We start from the raw sequence: 18,999 nt of genomic DNA, 5'->3' as shown, positions 1-18,999 counted from the left end.
ACAGTTGTGAACATTTGTCCCTTTGTTTCTATAGTTTCAGAGCACAGCTAGCCTGAAGCCTGCTTTAAACAGCCGACGTAACGCTGTAAGGTTCCGCCGTCTCATCCTCCGAAAGGCGCTCCTCTCCGTTTTCTTTTTCAAGACTTGCGGCCGCGCTACAGCGGCGGCGTCCGCCGCTCTAGCCCGGGCGTGGTCGACACTGCTGCTGTTTTCGGGACGCCACCCCCGCAAATTCAACGTAACGGCTGGCTGAATCTCTGGTTTCACTATTCGCAGAGCAATATGTGTGAGTTCAGGTGACGTCGCATGGACAATGGTCGTGGGTGCTTCCTCCCACAACCTGTTCCGCTCACCGCTAATCCCAATCACGTGAACGTCGTTATCATACATTATGTAGTTCGCACTTCATACAAGGGCTTTGAATGAGTGTAGGGCTAGACCCACCATTGTGCTCGTTGAGTACACCGTCTGTGTCCCCGTGTCCGTGTGTGGATGTAGCTGAGTCGCTAAGAATACTGACTCGTGCTCCAGTCCTCGCTGCGGGCCCACGTTCGATTCCTGGAGGTACCAGTAATATCTTTCATTTATCCTGGGAGTTTCCTGCTGATGCAGACACGTGGATTTCCTTGGCTGGTAAAGGTACACTGCTTCGCTGTATACCTTTTATACAGCGAAACAAGAACGAAAAAAAAGGGCTTCCTGTGGCCGGGATTGAATCTAAGCCTCTCACGTTTTGAAGCCGGCGACTAACCAACTGCCCCATGTCGACATGGCCCAAGCGATGTGGGAAACCTAGACGACAACCGAATAATCCGTAACGAGAGAGCTTCATGTTCAACTATCGCCGTGGTTTGAAGGAGGGGCGCGTGATTTTTTTTTATTTTTTCCGCTTAGAAATTAACCCAGTTTGTTTCAATACTTGTAAAAATTCCTATCTGGGCGCTCTTTTTTCTTGTGGCTGTTGTCAATGTCGCCTTTTTTCCTTCCAGTTGGCTGCACATGTCATTGATCCCCCCCCCGCTGCTAACCCCGTACCCGTCCGGCTGTTACGGTGGCCCACTGGTTAGGATTCGGAGGACCTACCTAACCACATTTCTTTTTCTTGAGGCGAGCAGTCCCAACACCTGCTCGTACGCTTCTTGCCTCATCGCCATTTCCAATCAACCTTGGGGGGTTTTTGGTGCGACGGAGGGATAGCGCTCAGCCTAAACAGCTCCCCCACGCAGCAGAAAGTGTTCAAGCATGGTTAAGCATCAGTGGCCAACGTGTTTGAGCTTGGCAATACCTCGTCCGCCATTATTGGCTGGTGTTTGGGGATGGTGACAAGCCAACCAATGGCCGAGCTCAGGAAGGCCAATATTGGACAATGCTTGCCAAAGCATATTCCCGTGATAATGCCGATGCGTGGACGCCTCGCTGTTTTCATGCACATTTCTGGCTTTTTTCGCGGTCCTTAAGGCCAATGCTTATTCTATACTACGCAGCCCTATTTCTGCTTTATACATGCTATTGCACAGAAAATTATTTAATGGGCACGCATTGAATAATTTTTTGTACAATGACATGTTTAAATCAAGCCACAAAGCCCAATAAATAAACTGAATTAACACTTTGGAAGCAATAATGTGACTTCCCAATAACAACTGAGCACCATAACTTTGCAGACCTCTTTGCTTACTTTTTATTATGCACATCGAATTTACAAAGAGAAACCTGACAACAGTGTACAGAATAGGAAATATGTTTGTTCAAAACTTAAACATGAAAGCAAGACACAAACACAATAGTAGGCAAAAAAATGAAAAAGCTCATGAATCGTGAACCGATCCATGCTTTGTTTAGCTGCTTGATATGCCTACAAAACATAAGCATTCAGGTAAATGAAAACAAGATCCTTTCTTTTGGTAATTTTCTTATCTGCAAAGAACACTATTGTAGAATAGTTCAACTTGGACGACTTGTTCCCTCTGCTGCATCCGCCACTTGTCCAAGGGAAACACATTTACGTTGTAGCGCCTGTAATAGGTAAAAAAATGGTTCACTACAATGGTAAATGCACGCTGCTTACTAAATACAGCCCCTAGCACCATACTTAACGACTGCACGGGTGAAAATATTCAGCCTAAACTTCTAGCTTGCTAACATTCACTCTCAAGCATGAAACATCCTGCAGTTACTCCACTTTATTAGATGCGACGCATCTCTTGATCGGGCGTATGTCCCTCCATCGTCATCGCGGCGGCCGCACGCTCGCTGCACATGTGCGACTCTCCTCCGTTGTTCTCTCCGACAGCTGTGGGTAACACTCTCACTCCGGCTCATTATCATAACAACAGTTGTGCGCGCGCTTCGCTACGCCCGCGTGTGCTCCGCAAGTGCGCGCATGCGCGACTCTCCTCCGCTGTCTCCTCTCTTTTAAGCGCTGTGAAAATATAAAGCGGGTAACGCGCTGCGGTGGTTCAGTCGAGTGCGCGGTCTCGGTCTTCTTCACCGCTGAAAATGCCAACCAGTCTCTCTCTCTCTCTCTCTCTCAGTAAGAGAATGAAAATTACGCCCATTTTCCCGCGTATGAGAACACCCGCATGTGATGGAAATGCATTCTACACGTTCACAACACGTTTCACCCGATTTAGAGAATCAACCCAATGGAAACGCCAATTCAACCCCCGCCCCCGCCTCCCCCGATGCGTCGCATCACATCAGGGTTCCCCTCGCGGGAAGATGGGAGTAATTTTTTTTTCCATACTGTGCTTTACGACAGCAGTTACTCGGCTCTTTCTTGAGAAAACTGCCCGGAATTTCACAGAAAATGTGCTTCACACTATGGCAGTCAGACATGGTAAGAAGAAAAAGTGTAGGAGACAAAGGAACATGCCAGCACTCGCACGAAATTTTGTTGGGCGTACCGTAGTCACACAAACCCTTAATCGCAACAGACAAAAATGTCGTGCCGTCAACGTTTTATTAGCGTAAGGTTTGTTTTCTAAAAAGCGGGATCAGATACTACAAGGCAACGCACTACCCTGACCGCTCGATTGCGCGCACCAGGTATCGCGCGAAAAAAAAGCCAAGCCGTGAAGCGAAAGTTGACAGCACTTGACGCCGCTTTTTCGCAGGGGGCACCATCCCGGACTTGGGACGCCACCCACCATGGATGACCGACAACCATCCCGCGCTCCTTTCTTCCCGTTCAATGGGAGCTATAAACGTTTTTTCTTCCTCCTCCTACACCTCCCACAATGCTCGCTTTAAACACCATTTTGAGAAAGGCGAACCACAATTACTGGACACTCTCAATCCAAAAGGGGGGTTCATCAGTTTTCAAAATACTGGCGTAGACTTGTTGAAATACTGCTTTTTCACCGCTACGGAACACGACGCACAGCGTACTTCAATTTCAAGTAATACTTACCGCCAAGGTTTGGTCTTTGCCGTTACATGGTTTCTCTTCTCGCTGCGTTTGGAACGTTGGCAGAACGCCCCCTCCCCCTTCCCCCCAAAAAACGAAAAGCACACAACCTTTATCTGTGCCTTTTTTAACCAATCCACAAGAATGAAATTCCAAGACGAAAGCGAGGTTCAGTTTGCAACGCAAAGTAGTTACCGGGAACTAGTTGCGCTATTTCGTAACGAGAAATAAAAAAGAAACGTTTTACTACATCTGCAACAGGGCAACCCCATTTACCACATTTATGGTTCGTAAGCGACAATACGTAGGAATGCAAACCCATCTCGCTGTTCTAGGCACCTGTTAGATTTTGAAAGTAACGCAAATGGTCAACAGTGCAGCCGTAACAGAAAATCTGTGTTCACTGTGAGGTCCCAGAAGCTTGGTTTACACACTGAAAACCTGCTTGTCCCTTTGCAAGTCTAGCTAATCCCGAGATGTTGATCGCACTGCGCGCGTTCTCAATGTATAGCGCAAGTTCACATGCGACGAAAGGATTAAATAAGAGAGCCGACACCGTTATATCATATTCGTCAAACCTGACTTCCCAGTCACTAAAATTTCACTTAACTTAAGCTGCACGCAAAAAGACCCGTTGGAACGGTTGCATTTATATCTCTGCGTTGGTTAAATTTTATGTTGCCTTTCCAACACAAGGAATATCGTAAACTTCTTAGAAAAACTGTCAGAGCAGTTAAGTGGTGTTACCATTTCAGGGCATACAAAATCAAGCGTCATGCTACCAATGGAAGAGATTGAAACTGCTGCTGTAAACTAAGTATAGAGATCGACGTTTCCTGATTTGTTTCTATTTATGTTTTTATTGAAGGCTCACAGCCATAGTCTGGAAAGAGCGAGCTTGCTACGAGCCACGGCGTACAAGTTCATACTAATTATTTCGGCCGTTCTGAGATTCCCGAAGGGTCGCCTCTTTTTTAGCGTAGTAATGAAAACGTATTGCCGCTTCCACGCAATATATTAAACCGGGAGGAAGCGAACTACAGCGTACCGCTCTTGTCTGCGCCTTTCGTGCTCACATACGGCGCGAATAAGGCACGAAGCGCGCCCACAGTGTTCATTCTCCCGGGCCGCTCAACGGAGCATCCTCACTAGCAGCGCGGAGCTGTCGCCACCTATATGTCAATCTCGCGCCGAATAAACGGTATAAACGCGTCGAGTTCCTTCGCGCCTACTGCGCGGCGCTATTGGCGGTGAGCGCGAACACAGGCGGCGCTGCGAAGCGCGCCTCCGTGACGTCAGCTTAGGGATTCTCGCATTTGTCGTCTGCTTCACTCAGGATTGCTCTCCCTGCTGTTTCTTTGCGCTCGGTCAACGTCTGATGCTTGTCCGCACCAGAATTGGCGTGTGGGTAACTTTTTATCATAATACCAGGCTTAAAATCGCATACACTAGCTCATGGTGTCAATTAAAGTATAGTTTTGGATACCGCTACGGGAGAAACATTGCCGGCGCCACCCCATTCTTTGCGAAGCCGGTCCTGTGCGGAGCGCGAAGAGTCGGAGCTAGGCGTCAGCTTCTGTATTAAGCCCTCTTTCGAGCCAGCTGCTAGTAACCGACAACAGAGAGAATACAAGACCAAAACAAATTCTAGGCCTTCATGGCTGTCGGCTTTGGCAGAAGGCATCACGATTCCCGGTAATCATATGTAAGGTAAAACAGTTTTTGCAACCTTGCCGAACGCTCAGACGCGTTTTGTCACATCACTTTACGTTGTCAAGGCATGAAAGTTTGCCGACAAGCACTATAGACTGCAAAAACTGTAGGTTGAGTTCCAGTGTGTATATACGCGCGTGCTGATTCTATACCAGGCATCTAACCAGTATGGAGGTTTATTGAGCAAAACGAGTCACGTCTTCGTTAAATTTATAGTAACAGATATATGTTTGTTAAGACCTGGAGGGATATTTCGGAACATTTTGCACAGCCATATCTTCCAGATATTCGGATATGCGTTATAGGAAAACTGCACTCAAGAAGAGGAGGAGGAGTAAGGGGAGGAGGGGAAAACTTTGTTTAACAATTAAATCGATCTGGTTAGTGGGCCGGGTCCTCAGTCCAGGACAAGAGAGTAAAAGTAATGTTCTTCAAATCATAGAACGCCATCCCGAGTAGAATAGGATTTGTTCTTCGCGCCTGGAAGGGTTGAAAAGCAATAAAGAGCTACTTGGAATTCTTTTTCGGTTTCGAGTCTTATAATATATGCAGGTATACTATTTATTACGTTAGTTAGCGAGTATATCATGCCTTCAACACCGTAATCATGTCATCATTGTTCGAGTTGAGAGTCAGTTCGTTATGATAACGATATAATTACGATAGAAATTCGGAGCACAAAAGCCGCCTTCGAGTACTGTGGACCACGTTGTTTAGGGCGCGATCGCGGTGGCGTAGCACAAACCGTCTCATGTTATTTGCATGTGAATAAACAAAGACGCTGCGGATACGCACCTTCTTGCACGCAGCCGTAATGAAAGCCAATTTGTGAAGAAGGGAATGTATACCACACAAAATGAAGGAAATATCTACACGACCTTTGTGAGGCTCCCAAACATCCCGAAACCTCCTAATAAGAAGTTGGTGACGGAGCAGAAAAATTAATGCGTTGGACAGAAAAAAAAAGCATGAAACATTAATCCGATACAAGACAACAACGAAAGAAACACAAGAAAGCCGCTTTATTTCCTGCTGTGCGATGAGCGTGTAGAGGCCGCTGCTTGGTACGTAGTATTAGACTGTTGAGTCTTCATAGGAGCATCTCAAAAATACTGCAGGGAAGCCTACGCATTTTGAATACTTATCGAGAAGCTCTGATCGCTGATCCTCGCGAATAAGCAAGAAAGGACGAGTTACACACGATCTTCTGACCGATACTCTGAAGAAAGTTGTTCTCTATCTCTTCGTGTGTTGCAAACTTGTGGTGGATACAGCTTCAAATTATTCAGATGCGTCAGAAGTTGGCAAAATAACTGAGTCGCTAGAATACGCTTTTTAACGCACTACAGCAACGAAGCGGGCGATTTCTAGCCCAGGCACTGTTGCCCCTCACAAGCGGAGTGTAGCAGACGACAGCGGCGCGAATCCCTAAGCCGACGTCAGAGCCAGGGGGCGCCACTCAAAGATCTCACCGCCAATACCGCGCAACTGTTGCATGCACTGTGTGGCACAAACGTATGCAAGTAAAGACCCACTGGCACGGCACCAGAAGTTCCCATGTGACATAGAGCGCCGTAAAGCATGGCTAAAGAACATTTCTTGAGAAGGGATAACTGGAAAAGGAAACATGTGCCAGCCAAATAAGTCGCTGGTGTTTCACGTCTTTTCACCGACTGTAACTAAAACAAGTCCACGAAGTTGAAGATATTGCTTTCAACAGCTGTTCCGAATGTTTTCTCGAATAATCCAGTGCACATGCGAGAGGAAAATAGATAGCAACAATGTCGGAAGCGACGTCGTAGCAGTGACTGTGTTGTTGATGCAGTGAAAGGAGCTACAGCAAAGAAACAGCACACCGGCTTCGACCTAGTTTTCGTCTGAGCGCAACGAGCAACAAGAGCTTGTCATGGAGACGCCCGCGCAAATTTCATGCGAAACTGTCTCGCTCGTTGTCAAAGCACGCGGAACGACACTGAATCTCGTGAGCGTGTTGGATGACCCCGAAAGGACAGACCACCGGTTCAATGAAAATTCAGCGCCAGCACGATGCGCTTCAGAAGCTGCAATCCGAGCATGACGAAATGAGGCAACGACTTCAGCACTGCGAATTTGACTCAACTTTTCTTGAACTCTTTATTTTTCGTTTCTTAACATTGGGAGTACTCAAGCCAGACAAATTTTTCTTCGCATCACCATCGTTAAATATAGAGATGCAAACACATTTCAATTGCGGTTACCCGCCACGATGGCTGAGTGGCTAAGGCGTGGCGCTGCTGCGTATGAGGCCGCGCTTCCGATTCTAGGCCGCGGCGGCGACTTTTCTGATGGAGGAGAAAAGCAAAAACGCCCGTGTGTACGAGATTTCGGCGCACGTTAAAGATCCCCAGGTGGTCACGCCTGATCGCCTGCGTTGCGTCGGCGCGTTAAACCATACAATCAATCAATCCATTGCAGTGGAACGTACGATCCGTTGTTGACTTCGAAGTCATTTTTATACAAAGCTGCGACTATAAAACTATCACAAAATTACTCTTCCAATCCTAGAAGTCTGTTTGCACGGTTTGTAGAAATGGTAATTTACGGGGTTTATTTCAACAGCGAACAAGCGCATCAAGCGAAGTAGGTAACCAAGCAAGCGATAAAGAAGCTGTATAGTTATCTTAAACGGTAGTGTGCGGCTCGAATCAAGTGGCAAAAGTGGGCCGTTCGGGCTTATGTGAGTCCATTAGTGGCCCAAAACCGACATCCTGTGGATGTTGATATCGTTGCAGGTAGCCTTGAGGTGATCGTATTTCTTGGAAATGCAATACACTATGTCGCGTCAATAAAACGTAAACGCGCAGCACGGCCACTGGGCGAAGCATGCAGAACCAATTCCAAACATTGACAATCGGCCACTGCTGCGTGGGCCGCTGTTCAAAAGAGAAAGAAGATTTCATGTCTACAGCATTATTTCCCCGTGCGAGGAAAAACTTACATGTGCGGAAAAAGCTTGCTCACTTGATTTCAGCATTTATAAACTTCACTTTAAGCGTTAGCTAGCACTCGCGTGTTGCGCACGAGCGCGCTTCGTGTTATATGCCACACATATGTGATGTTTCCGTCCAGAGCATGCGCTATACGGCAGTTTCATCTGCGTCTACACAACCTCAAGTTAGCGCACAAGGATCAGGCAACAGCTGATAACACACAACAGCAGCACCGCATCTTTTTCATCGCTTGCCGAAACAGGAAGCGACCACGAAACAGAACTTCCACGCCCACTCACGGTCATTTTGTGACTCGCCCCTTCGTAGTCATAAAATCGTGCGTGCGCAGAAAACCATTTTGGCAGGCACTAGCTGGAAAGGAAGCCTCCCAAAACAATTGTTTTAGACATACAATAATACATGTAGAATTCTGTCATATTGTGTATTGTTGTAGCCATTGGGCTTCAATCCTGCAAGAAAGTACGCAGAAATAAAAACTATACGCGAGGACAGGAAATTAAGTGACGGACATGACGATATGACTTGTATTACCTTTTTTTCAAGATCAAGTAATCCTTGAAGTTTGGCACACACTTCCTAGTAGGGCGCTAAATCCCTATTCATAGCAAGCATCCAAACAAAATGTGAAATTTACCCATTAAGCCACGCCTGTGCTTGTCAATGTCCACGGGCACCAGCGAATACCACGGCGAAGAGAGAGGAGAGGGAGAAAGAAATGATGGAAAGGCCTGAAGGTTAACTAGGTGTACAGCCCAATTCGTTACCCTGCACTGGGGGAATGGGGTTCAGGGGATAAAAGAGAGGGTGGGAGAAGGCGAAGAGATTGGAGTGGGAAGGCGCACTCTCTAGTCCCGTTTTGGGCACACCAGTCTATCATGCAAATTTGTTTCTCTCAGGAAACGCAGAAAGGCTTTTGTCGCCTTCTGTGAAGTCGATGGTGGAGACCGATGACCTAGGATAGTCTCTACTGTAAGCGGTCAATTGTCGAATCGGCTGAGCGCGGTGGGAAGCACGCTCTTCTCCGAAGAGTTTTCGGGGCAGCGATACAGCACATGCTCCACAAGCGTCGCATTGGGCATTGCTGGCCATCCAGATGAGGAAGGGGTAGGCTTTCGTGAAGGCCACTCCCAACCACAGTCTACAATGTAAAATCTACTATGGTCTAGAGAACCCACACGGAACGGCGTTGAAGGAGGGGATCTTGAATATACTGACGGGGATTCGAGAAGTCCGGTGAGTTCCACTGCTTCATGGTGATTCTACAAGCAAAGGAACGAAGCGTCGTCGCCGCATCGGTCCTTCATAGCGGAAGCAGGATGGTGCGTTCACTCTCGTAGCCTGTACTAGCAGCTTCATCCGCCAATACATTGCCGATGATTCCGCAGTGACCTGTAAGCCACTGGAATATTATGTCATGGCCGTTCGTGATGGAATGATGTAATTTTTAAATGCAGAGCATTTCTTTAACTCACATGTAGCGTCCGCCGTCCGTCCGCAACAGCTCAGCGCGCAGGTGCGCCCTCTCCCCCACTCCTCCTCTCCCGCATCACGCTACCCTCCTCGCTCTCAACAACAGGTTCGCACCCCTCCCCCTACACTATATAAAAACAATAATAGTTATCGGCACCTGGTTTCGATCCCACGACCCTGTTGGCGAAACGCGAGGTACATGGTGCTCTTCCCACTGCGCCACAAAAGCGACACAGAACCAAAGGGTACGAACGCGCCTTATATCCTTGACTCATTCAAACTACGTCAAGAAGCTGCTGATACACGGCAGCAGTTGCATCGATCTCGTCTTCACCAGTTGCTGCAACGCACGACCACTGCTTAAAGACCCCTTAACAGTGCACTTTAGCGACCACGAAGCCGTCGTTCTCAGCGTCCAATACAATGACAACAGCAACAAATAAATAAATAACGACTTACAACAACCTACTCCTTGCCTTCACTTCTTGCGTCACAAAAAAAAAAGAAAAATTGGGCGCATCTCTCCACGAGGGTGGACTCGAGTCGCAAAATCACGAAAGTAATAATTAATATATGAAAGAAATGATAATTAATAGTACTAAGCAATAATAGTAAACACATTCACTACCACCCCACCACCACCCTCCAAACACTAACGTTAACTTAATAAATCCACCCCCTACGCGACGCATTTACTCGAGTCCCCACTCGTGGGGAGATGGGCCCAATTTTTTAGGGGCGAAGCTCCTAAGGCCATGAGTCTGTCCATCCCTTGTGTCTCGTGGTTCGTGACCGCCGCATGCTTTCGGAGAGGTCGCAAAGTGGGCCGCGTTGCACGCGCAAGAACAGGCTGCAACCGGCAGCGCACACTCGGCACCGGGAGCGCGAGCTTGTCTGTGTTCGCCAACAGAGGCGCGAGCGCACGTGCACTGCGAGGGGGAGATCACGCAAGAGATCCCGCCACGAACGCAGGCAGTCGTTCTCGGAGATCGAACGAGACGCAAGGACCTTTGCTCGTTTCCTCTCGTCTTGTTCGGGCACAAGTTCGCCCTAAATAAATTTCTTTCTTTACCGTTGTGTCCCATCCTACGTGACAAATTGTGGTAGAGGTGCGGGGTAGTCCTCGATGGCGCGGGGTCTTTCACCAGGTCTGGGCCTGGGAGCATTGACTCCGAAAATAAAAGTTGATTTGTACAATGTACGCACACAGTCTTACGTCTTTCTTAATGATGTAATGGGCGAACTTTCACGGGAGAGTTACGGTTACCGATGATCTCCCCCTCTCGAGCTTCGCCCCACTTATGATTCATTCCGCGGATATGGCGTGATTTTTTCTAATGTCTGTCACCAGTTGGTAGAGGGGGCCGTAGCGCAGGGCTGCGCGTAAGCTTAGTAAAGCAGCCTTGGATTCAGAGAAAATAGCCCACTTTCGAGGAGTTGCTAGCATAACGTAATGAGGAGCCTCAAGAATGGCTGCAAGTTCTCTAGCTGTCGAGCTCGGGGTATGGGCAATACAGAATGGAGTTGTGCTAAAATCTGCTGGAACAACCACCGCACCTGCCGAAGTGGATTACGTTACTGAGCCATCTTTGTATACGTGTTTCCGTTCGTTGTACCGTTCGTGCAGTAACATCATTGTAAGCTGTTTAAGCACCAATGACGGCAAGGCGGCCTTTTTGCCGATTCCCGGAACGCTGAGACGGATCTCAGGCTGTGCTAGACGATATGTGCTCTACAAAGCCATGGCTAATGGTATCACGTCAGGCGACATGGCCGCGCTCTCTGCGCCGTGCTGCCTTTCTAGGAACCATATGCAAACCGTAGGCCCTGAGCTTAGCGACTGTTGCGCCGCCTGCCGCCGTCTTTCCATGGCGTCAAGGAAGTGAGACTTGCGTGGTTGATAGGGGCTCATACGGTGTTTTGGCTCTCTATTGCTTCATTTTGCCTTTCCGCGCCCTAAAAATGCCTTCATTTTGCCTTTCCGCGCCATTGTGTGTTTGACTGTAAACAAACATCCGACGAAGGTACACAGACCCTCGTCAAGCCCAATCCTTTGAGGCTTTTTCCCTGTGCTCTGGACATCTGTAACAAGTCTGATGTCGATAAAGAAAGATTCAATAAAGAAATGTCGCTGTGGTAACGTCCGCATTTAGTATGTTTAGGGCACTTCAAAAAATCACTTGTGCAAGGTGACAAGAAAGTAAATTCTGAAGGAAAGTAGGGGGTGGGGGGTCATTACGCGAGTGGGTTCATTGCGCAATAGAGCATTTTCAGGCAATCCCAGAGCGCACCGCGGCTGCGCGATGCAATATTAGAAAAGCGTGAAAGCGTGTAAGCTAAGCCGGCCGAGCGAATCGACCAAAGCGGTCAGAAAGGAGCTCGATTCAAGACAATGCGCCAAAACCGCCGCTTACTTTTTGACGCACCCCACTAAGTAAGTACATGCTTTTATGCATCTACGTTGATGTCTTCCTTGCATATACATTGTGAAAACTACATAACAGACTCTCAGCGAATTTGAATGAGCTGCTGCGCTGCGTTGTCGCGAAAGCTCGCCTCCTTGGTTAAGCTATTAGCACTGATTTCGTCGATTGAAACTTCGCTTGCAGGACGTAACGTTGTTCCGGCAACCCGAGACAGCGAGTAAACAGCCAGCGGGACCATGGCTTCTGTAAAGGAAAGGTAAGCTGCTCTGCTTTGGAGGACTCGATGATGATGATGATGATGGTTCCTAATGGCGCAAGGCTGAAAGGGAAAAGAGCGCCAGAGAAGAAGTTACTGAATTTTTGATGAGACCATAAATACTAAAACATGTGACTAAAAGTAAAAGTGACGCAAAACAAAAGACAATGGAGATGGGTGGTGTATAGGGCCAGGATGATTACACGTGGTATGACAAGAGCTGCAGAAATTTTACTTCAGTAAAAAACTTAAAAACACGTTGACTAGAAAACATTGGTTCGTCGGCTAAAAGTATGATGGGTGCAATGGAATGTGCCGTCTTAATAATTCAGGGAAATGTTTGTGTCGTGTTGTGTAAAGTTCCTTGCATGTGATTAGTATGTGGTCTACGGATAGGCCATTTCCCCTCCTGCTACACGTGGATCCCGAAGTTCCAGTGAGCAGGCGGGAGTGCGTTACATGTGTTGGGCTTATACCCAGCCTAGCCAGGGCGACTTTAGTGTATCTGTTGTGTGAGTCACTGTTGTAGCGTCCCCATTCTGGTTTTATTACATGTAGTTTGTTGTCTCTTTGTTCACTCCAGTGCAATTGCCATTTATTACGAAGCTGTCGGCTGATGTGTGTCTTTAGGCCGGTGTAAGGTACTGTTGTAATGTGAACTGTAGTCATGAGAGCAGCAGCACCAGCCATTTGATCGGCGGCCTCATTGCCAGGGATTCCACAGTGCTCTGATATCTACCATATAGTTATTTGAAGATTTGAGGCATATGCAGTCATTATTACCTTGAAAAGAGCATTGATACCATAGTTTTTAGATGACTTTCCTGATGACAGTGCCTGTACAGTCGTGGACAATTCAAATGCGAACCGCGGAGCGCATGGCAGAAGATACCGGTGCCGTCACCTGGCAGCGGCCGTGGAAAACTCACGGACATGCGCAGTTGAGATGAAGGGAGCGAGGCTGCATGTCCCACTCCGATATGTGGCCCTTTGCTCGATCGCATGCTTGCTTTGTCGCCGCGCCGCAAGAGCGCTGACAGCTGAGCTGTTAGCGAGGCGGCGCAAGATAGTAGACATATGCGGTTACTCAGCGCTCGGCGACCACGATCGGCCACTCCCCGCCTTTGCCAGAGTCACATAGCTGCGCGTGCGTGGCGCAGTGACTCGAACAAACGACGACCATTGGGACTGGCCCAAAGCCATGTTTAGTGCAGTCAGGAGTTGATCCTGAGGTGTCGCATGCATGCCACAAGACCAAAAGAAAATCAAAAGAAGACACCATCATCATCATCATCATCATCAGCCTATCTACGCCCACTGCAGGGCAAAGGCCTCTCCCGTTATTCTCCACTTACCTCGGTCCTGTGCCAACTGTGACCAATTTATCCCTGCAAACGTCTTGACCTCATCTGCCCATCGAACTTTCCGCCGCCCCCTGCAACGCTTTCCTTCTCTAGGGATCCACTCTGTTACCCTTAATGACCAGCGGTTATCTTGCCTTCGCATTACATGCCACGCCCACGTCCATTTCTTCTTCTTAATTTCTACTAATATGTCTTTAACACCAGTTTGCTTCCTGACCCACTCCGCTCTCTTCTTGTCCCTTATTGTTACACCTATCATTTTCTGCTCCATTGCCCGCTGAGGCGTTCTCAATTTAAGTTGAACCCTCTTAGTGAGCCTCCAAGTTTCTGCCCCGTAGGTGAGTACCGGTAAGATGCAGCTGTCATACACTTTCTTCTTCAGCGACAATGGTAGGCTGCTATTCATTATCTGAGAATGTCTGCCATATGCACCCCACCCCATTCTGATCCTTCTAATTATCTCCGCCTCATGGTTGGGATCTGGGGTCACAGCTTGGCCTAAGTATATATATTCGCTTACCACTTCCACTGCCTCACCACCTATCTCAAACTCCTGTGCTGTCCCGTGGTTATTGATCATTACTTTAGTTTTCTGAATATTAATTTTCAGGCCCACGGTTCTACTCTGTTCGCCCAGTGCGGAAAGCATGCTTTGCAATTCTTCCCCCGAGTTACTTAGCAAGGCAACTTCATCAGCAAATCTGAGGTTACTGAGGTATTCTCCATTAGCCCTTTCTCCCACCTGTTCAAAATCCAACTTTCTGAATACTTCTTGTAAGCATGCTGTGAATAACATTTGGGAGATTGTGTCTCCTTGTCTGACACCCTTCCTTATAGGTATTTTACTGCTCTCCCTATGGAGGATGATGGTAGCTGTAGACCCATTATAGATATCCTCTAGTATTCTTACATAATACTCATCTACCCTCTGGTTCCGTAATGCCTGAATGACTGCTAGGGTTTCGACCGAGTCAAATGCTTTCTCATAATCTATGAAGGCTATATATAGGGGTTCAGTATACTCAGCGCACTTCTCTATCACCTGATTGATGGTGTGAATATGGTCCATTGTTGAATAACCTTTACGGAACCCTGCTTGTTCTTTAGGTTGACTGAAATCCAAGGTTTCAGAGATTGGGTTAGCAATTACCGTGGTAAATACCTTGTAGACGACTGACAGTAAGCTGATCGGCCTGTTTTTTGAAAAGAAGACAAAAATAAATAAATAAAAACAGGTCACCCTTTACCTGGTGTCGCTGTTAACAGCGGCACCAGGAAAAGGGTGACGTGTCAACAAAACTGTGCAGAATGCGAAGAGGCCGTCAGCATTGCCCTCAGTTGAAATCGACCATGACCCGCCGCGGTGGCTCAGTGGCTAAGGCGTTGTGCTGCTGAGCACGAGGTCGCGGGTTCGATTCCCGGCCGCGGCGGCCGCTTTTCTGATGGAGGCGAAAAGCAAAAACGCCCGTGTGTACGAGATTTCGGCGCACGATAAAGATCCCCAGGTGGTCAAAATTAATCCGGAGCCCTCCACTACGGCGCGCCTCATCGCCTGCGTTGCGTCGGCGCGTTAAACCCCACAATCAATCAATCTGAAATCGACCATGCCATGCGTTCCGGAGGAAGACCAACTGCGCATGATCCACCTCTTTCAAGAAGGTATTAGGCAGCGCGATATTGCGAACGCCATAAGACGACCACTATACACCCTGAATCGCATCCTGCAAGCGTTCCGCGATGAGGGCCGGGTCGAGAATCTTTCCCGAGGACGCAGACCACAGGCTACCACAAGTGAGCGAGACATGCTAATCGTGGCCGCTGCGGCAGTAAAGCCGACCCTGAGAACTAAACAAATAAAGTGTGAGCTCGAACTTTCGGCAAGCACGAAAAATGTTCGACGCCGCTTATATGATGTGCGGTTACGAAATTGTGTGCCTGCTAGAAAGCCCAAGCTATCCGAAGTGAACAAGCTTGCGAGACTGCTTTTCGCAGAAGACCACGCAACCTGGACGGCGGAAGACTGGAGCTGTGTTCTCTTCACGGGCGAATCCACATTTTCAAGCCGTTGGGACCAGCGCCAACGCTTTTGGGGGGCCGTGAAAACCAGGTATGAGTAATGCAGATGTCTTTCCTTTACACATATAATACACAGCAATAGTGCGAATATAATTAAAAGATAGACCGGGCAAACGAGCCCACGAGAAGCTGTCTTGTTGCTTGCATGTTCGTTTACGTGAAGGTTTGTTGCCACTCACCACGCGTTTTGTAGTGCAGTTATTTCATTTCTTTGTTCGGCGTAGCCCTCGACAGCAGTCAGAACTATTTCGCTCCCAAGCATGGGCGCCAAGTTTCTTTTGTGACTCACAATAGGAAAAAAGACGGCGGAGCATATGCAGTCATTTAGCTTCCTAAAGCACTGCGTTTCCCGGAGCGAAATTATGCGTCGGGTGCATCTGTCAATTGCCCAGAGATAAACAAACGCCCGAACGATTTCGGCACAAACCTACTGCGATTTTTTTCTTCTTCAGATTCGAGTCGTGCAACCTACAGCGGATTTCAAGTAGCGGCCGGTGCGCCGTTAGCGTGTAGGCTGCGATTTCAGACATGGCCTCGGTCCGTTATTTCGTATTGAGGCCGCTTCAACGCGGCTGCCGACGAGGACATCGTTGACAGCGTGGTGATACCCTACGCCCTCGATGGTCCATTCGCGGATAGACTGTACTATTTGCAGCACGACCGAAGCCCGATACACATGTCTCGGTAAGTAAAACACCTACTGGACGAGCGAGGCGTGATGGTGATCGAGTGGCCACCGCAGGCGGTGGACATGAATATAATTGGAAACGTGTGGGGAGCAATGAAGAAGTCCCTCAGCAGCCGACAGCTACAGGGCGGGTCGCGTGACGCGTTGTGGCAAGCTGTCGAAGAGGAGTTGCAGCGCCTCCGGGCTACCGACTTCGCGGCGCGCCTTTTCGAGGGTATTCCTCGACGTGTGGCGGCTGTTGTCTGCCAAGCGGGACTTCACCAAGTATTGAAGTGTCTCAAAGAGGCTCCCGTCACTGCCTTTGTTGTCCAGGGGCTGCTGCCTATCCCGGCGACTGTTTGCCATGACACTCACGTATTTGCCTTTTTTTTTAATAATGCCACGGCTAATTCGCAGTTTTCGGGTTGTCGCTCATCGTCATCTTATTTGTTTTTGTTGTTGTCGGCACAAAGCGCTTGCGTCGATTTGTATGCCTCGGCACTCTGGGGCTGCTCTCTGGCCGAAATAAACCGAGTTACGACGTCGTTGCTAATGGGCTCATTTATTTTCTTCTGGTATTGTGGCATGCATGCGACGCCTCAGGATCAACTTCTGACTGCACTAAACAGGGCTTTGGACCAGTCCCAATGGTCGTCGCTTGTTCGAGTCACTGCGCCACGCACGCGCAGCCATGTGACGCTGGCAAAGGCGGGGAGCGGCCGATCGTGGGTTTCGAGCGCTGAGTAACCGCATATGCCTACTATCTTGCGCCGCCTCACTAACAGCTCAGCTTTCAGCGCTCTTGAGGCGCCGCGGCGACAAAGCAAGCGTGCAATTGAGCAGAGGGCCACATATCGGAGTGGGACATGCAGCCTCGATCCCTTCATCTCAACTGCGCATGTCCATGAGTTTTCCACTGCCGCGGCCAGGTGACGGCACTGGTATCTTTGGCCATGCGCTCCGCGGTTCGCATTTGAATTGCCCATGACTGTACAATGCTTAGGGAATCTGTGTACACGATGAACTTGGGAATTGTATGTTTGAGGATGTGATTTGAAACAAGCAATATGCCAAATGCTTCTGTCGTGTGAAATACTACTAAGAAAATTTATTGTTTTACTAACAATAAAAGTTGGCCCGTGCGCTGCACAAGAGACCGCAGAAGGAGTTTTCGATGCGTCCCTGCAGAATTCTGCGCACCTGTACTTGTCCTGCAGGAGCAGGAAGTGCTGCAAAATCGTACTTCTGGGTACCTTATTTTTTCTACTAGTGTTATAGACGGTAGCATTATACGGGACAAAGATGCCATTTTGGAATAAAATTATGGATGGTTGGTGAGAGATAGGATTTTAGATGCATACAGCAAGTCAGCATACTCCGGCTGACGTCTCAAGCACCATTTGTAACACTCGACATACAGACTCTCGACAGGGCTAGTGCGGAAAGCGCCGCATGAGAGGCGAAGAGCAAGATGCAGCACTGGGTCGAGCATTTTCTGTGCTGTCTTCATCGCCGACCCATACACGACCCGGGGTAGTCAAGCTGAGACCCTACCAAGGAGTATAAAGGCACAGAAGGAGTTTTTTGTCGGCCCCATAATATTGGTGTGAGAGCACCCTAAGAACCCTAAGGTGGTCAAAATTAATCCGGAGCCCTCCACCACGGCGCGCCTCATTGCCTGCGTTGCGTCGGCGCGTTAAACCCTACAATCAATCAACGAGGACATTTACGCACTTTTTTCTGGCGTAGGGATTTACACAACACTAGACTGGTGGGCTGCCGAACGTGTCCTTCTATTATTATCGTTATCATTTTTCTTTACGTCTTTTCTTTCGGTTGATCGCCCAGACCAGAGGACACTTGGGGGTTCCTTCATTGCTGCTCCACTGCATGCAACTCCTCAAATTAGTTATACAGGCCTCAGTTATACAATTAGTTACACAGGCCTTGGACTCAGTTTTGCTGAGTCGAAGGCCGCAACACATTCTCTAAGTCCTTCTTTAGTTAGCTAGAGCCAAAGGTTGCGTGGTGCTAAAGTGTGAACGATCTCCTAATTTGTAAAAGAAAAAAAACAAGACGCAGATTAGTATACGAACAAATGCACTATCCCAGTATACGCTGACGATTGAGAAAAGAATTCTCCCTGCGCATAGGTTCTCATCGAGACACCCATACAAAGGTCGCGCATACTCTAAGCACAGCCTGAACTTTCGCTCGTGCGCAGTGGATGATACCTGACGCAGGTAACTAAGCTTTTCGGCAAGGGCGGCATTGCATACCTGCGCACACGCAAACACAGGAAGTTCTGAACTTATCCGTGCTTTCAAGGCGTGCTTGACATGAGTGAGTGCTGACGACCTGTGCGGCCCGTGATCCGTATTTGGTGCAAAGGCAAGAGAAGGAGCTCAAGCGGTAATTCTTCCAACTGATACCACCAGATCCGGAGGTTCTGTTCGTCGTTAACAAAATTATAGATCTAACCAGGCTCACGATCGCTTCATATGCGTGTTAACTGCTTAAGGAATATAATGTCTTCTTCAACCATACTTTTGTCAGCACAAAAATAGAACGTCGTCACGTTAGCATTAACACAGTCACACTTAAACAATATTAAAGCATCACAACTCG

This window comes from Haemaphysalis longicornis, unplaced genomic scaffold, assembly GCF_048455015.1.
Source record: "Haemaphysalis longicornis isolate Haplotype H1 unplaced genomic scaffold, Haemaphysalis longicornis Haplotype H1 scaffold_13, whole genome shotgun sequence".
In the NCBI taxonomy this organism is placed as follows: Eukaryota; Metazoa; Arthropoda; class Arachnida; order Ixodida; family Ixodidae; genus Haemaphysalis; species Haemaphysalis longicornis.
Note: the sequence above shows the minus strand (reverse complement) of the source record.